We start from the raw sequence: 4,125 nt of genomic DNA, 5'->3' as shown, positions 1-4,125 counted from the left end.
AACGTACCCCACCTTCGTGGTCCTCGAACTACTAGCGCTACGACGGTAGTCCGTCGTCCGTCCGTCNCNCTCGCTCCCGTCCGCGCGCTCNCTCCGCTCTCTCTCTCTCTCTCTCTCTCTCTCTCTCTCTCTCTCTCTCTCTCTCTCTCTAGAACGGCCTCGTGCAGATCGGTTTCTCGGCTATAGAGAGAGCACTCTCGAGGCACTTTGAATTTGGAGGATTCGTTGTACGCGCGGAGTACCTCGTGTGTGCGTTTTCGCGAATTTCGTTCGTTGCCTTGATAATCGACAATGGGCTGACTAGAGCGGAGAGCTCGAACCGATCACTCGCCAGCTCGCTCGCTCGCACGCACGCACGCACGCACGCACGCATGCACGCACGCACGCACGCACGCACACGCTCGCGTGTGCGCGACGAAATACGCGACGCAGCAACACGACACGGCTGGCGAGACAGGCGGCGGCGAGATTCGACACGTTCCTCACGCGAATTCGCGACGCCGCGCAACGCGCGCGTGACGATCCGCCCTGTACGTATCACGGCCCACCGCACCGAGCGGATCAACGCGCGGCCGTTACGAACGACGATGTTTCCTTACCGAGGTGGAAGAATCGAACTCAACACAGTCTCTCGAGCAAACTACAAAATGGCGGAAAGGCACATGCCGTGGCGCGCGATGCATTCTGGGGCCCGGTGGATGGTGGTGCGCCGCGCGGCCCCGCCGCCGCGCCGTCACATGTCTCGTGCCGACGCTAGAGGGCGCGACTGGCGCAAAACTCCCAACCCCGCCATTTTCAAATCCTCGTTCGTGTTTCTTCGAAACGTCCTACTTTCAACATTAAACCTAAGGCCTATTCTACAATGTGCTCTTTGTTTCCTGTTTCTTGTTTTTTACCTTTTGCTTTTCTTCCCTTTGCAACCGTTTTTATCAACAATTATATTTTTTACTACGTATTTCTTGTTTCTTTCGAAATTCGTTAACTTTGTTATGGTTGTTCTACAATGTGCTCTTTGTTTCCTGTTTCTTGCTTTTTATCTTTTGCTTTTTTCCACTTGTGATCGTTTTATCAACAATTATATTTCTTGTATATTTCTTATATGTGTTTTCTATTTCTTCTGAAGTTCGTTATGTTTTTATAATGTTTTTATCTCGAGCAATAGAAAACAATCGAAAAAAATCGGATAAGAAGCAAAAAGACAAGATGTAAAAAATAACAAAAGGCAAGAAACAGGAAACAAAAAGCACATTGTAAAACAGACTTAAACACAAGGAATAACCTAGCAAAATACAATCTATCAAAAATCGTGTCTACAGTATATATACGGGTTCTGATAGGTTGAAATCCATTAGAGGCTACGTACAAAGAAATAGATAACAGGATACAAAAATTTCAACCTATCAGAAATTGTATATTCCACAGTATATGATTTCTGATAGGTTGAAATTCTTATTTTCTGTTTCCTAGTCCTTTGTGCGCAGCTTTTTATTCTGTTTCTATTGTTTGTATCTTTCAATTTTGTAAAGCCTTAGCGAAACAGAGAAGAATTCCCTGACTTTTTTCAATTTTTGAGAAAGATCCCTGATTCAAGCCAAAAAAAGCTTTAAATAGAAACAAAGATAAAATTATTAATTATAATAAAAAGTGAACAGAAAACAATATAAAATAAAATTTTTGTATTTCTTAAAATAATAATTGAAAAATTTCTGTACTTTATTATTAGGAGAACATTTGCCTATAATTCATCTATTTATTTAATATTTTTAAACCTATCAGATATAATCTTGTATTTCTTCATTCTTAATATTTTTATTTCATCAAGTAATCTTTTTTTCTCAAGTTTATGTTTTTTATCCATATTTAATCTTTTCTGGAGATTAGCAATTATATAACTATCCCCAAGATGGAAACGTGAAAATTTTTTCAATATTGGATTTTGAAAAATACAGTAACACTAAAAGTATTTACCTTTATTGTGATATTTTCTTCAAAACATTTAAAAAAAAAAGAGAAAATTGATCGAAACTATAACGCTTAAATTTGATACTTAAATTTTTGAATAGAAAAAAAACACAAAGTGCTAAAAATGTTTATCTTGTTAGCGTCTCTTCGAGAAGACTAAAAAAGAAAAGTTTCTATCAAGACGATGATGCTTGATAAAATTCGATATATTTGAATTTTTGAATTTTAAATGAAAAGTATGTACTAAAGATTTGTGATCTGCTTTGTCATATTCTTCTCTTTTGAAGAATTTAAAAAAGAAAATCTATCGAACCACTTGAAAATTCAATTGAATTTTTAAGTAAAAAAGGAAGGAAAGCTAATCAAGAGGTTTATCTTATCATATTTTTTTCAAGAAATTTCATAACAAATTAATTGATCGAGACGATAACACTTAATCAAAAAATGTTCGAATTTTCGAAACGAAAAAAAAATGAGAAACACTAAAAATATTTATCTTATCCTATCTTATTCATTTCTTTGTTCTCCTCCCGTTCAATATTATTTTTTTATGATTACTCTGTAAATTTAGCGCAAATGAAAATATAAACGTTATTCTAATCTTTGAACCGAGAAAAAACAAGTGTAGGGAAAAATGTTATCTCCATTATCTCTTGAAAAGAAATCCCATCTCGAGTTTCTAAAATGGCAAGAAAAGAATTTCAATTTTTCTATATTTTCTCCATGTTTCTTTTTTTTAATGTAAAATAAAATTTCTTTTAATTCAATCTATTTTCATTAAAAGCGCAAGTAGGCTCTTTTTTCTATGAACAGATACATACTAAACATGGTTTTTCTTAACAATTTCAACCATTTCAACTCTTCGCTATCTTTCTGGCATTTTGCGTAGATCGCGAAACTTATAATGTATGTATTCTTTGAATGGCAAAATACTTGGACAGATACAAGAAATACTTTTTGTATGTAATCTCTCTCACTAGCATTTTATATATTTATCATGTCTATCCTTAATACTAAGAAACAGATTCTACGAAATAGCGATTGTAATAAGTATAGCATAAACGTAATCGATAAACAATGATAGCTTATCTAATGATTTTTTTTTATAAACCACATCGTGTGTTTAATTCGTACACTCGCTATCACATGGCGATAGATATCAATTTCTATATATATGAATTCCACCACTTTTATTTCTTTTTATTTTCTTTTCTATTTTATCGTTTTTCTCATACTTTATCACATGATATACGAACATTATAAAGAAGTGTTATACAATAAAGTAGGAACACATCCATATACATAGAATAAGCAAGAAAATTAATATATTCCTAAAATATCTAATTTTTTCATACAGTTGAATTTAATAGCAATATCGATTTTTATAGAGTTGGAACAGTGAAAAGGAAAAGGGACAAGATGGTCATATTATATTTCATTCATGTACGCATTATTTATTTATCTAGAACAGCCACATTTTATTAACTCTCATTATTATTATTATTTCAAAACAATTCGTCATTTAATTACTGCCTTAAAAGGGGATGGAAAGCAAGAGCGAAGATATGATACGGGGCGAAGGAGGGGTGTCCTTTACGCGAAAGGAAGAATCAAAATTGGCCCTATAAATATTCAACAAATCATCACAAAAGGACACAAGAGCGGAAAGCACTCTTTCTCTCTTTCTCTTTCTCTCTTTCTCTCTCAATTTTCAATTACAAACGTAAAAAAAAATAAAATAAAATAAAAATAGAAGAAAAAGAAAAATCTTATATTGTTCCTACGTAGGATCGCAGAGAAGAATGTGATGAACGTGAGGAGAGGAAGAGAGCCCGAGTCAATCAACCTACAGTTTTACTGCCTTCTCGAAACACGTCTATCGCGCCCAGATACATACTACCTAATGCAAGAACGAACATCCATCCGGCGCTAATTACCGCTCGTTCATCTATGCTTCTCCTCCTCCCGTTTCTCTTCCACGATGTTTATCAAAATCAGATGTGTACTATCCACTGCTGCAAGATAGGGGAATCCCTACCTTAACAGTCGCTATCACCTAACATAAGGCTTACAGTGTGACGTATTGCTTTTTATCTCAAGAAAAGATTCTGATTAGAATAGATATATTGCCTATAGGTATACGCTGGTTATATGCCTATATAT

Source organism: Atta cephalotes (genome assembly GCF_000143395.1).
Source record: "Atta cephalotes unplaced genomic scaffold scaffold00003, whole genome shotgun sequence".
Lineage (NCBI taxonomy): Eukaryota > Metazoa > Arthropoda > Insecta > Hymenoptera > Formicidae > Atta > Atta cephalotes.
The sequence above is the reverse complement of the archived record's forward strand: the minus strand, read 5'-3'. Positions refer to the sequence as shown.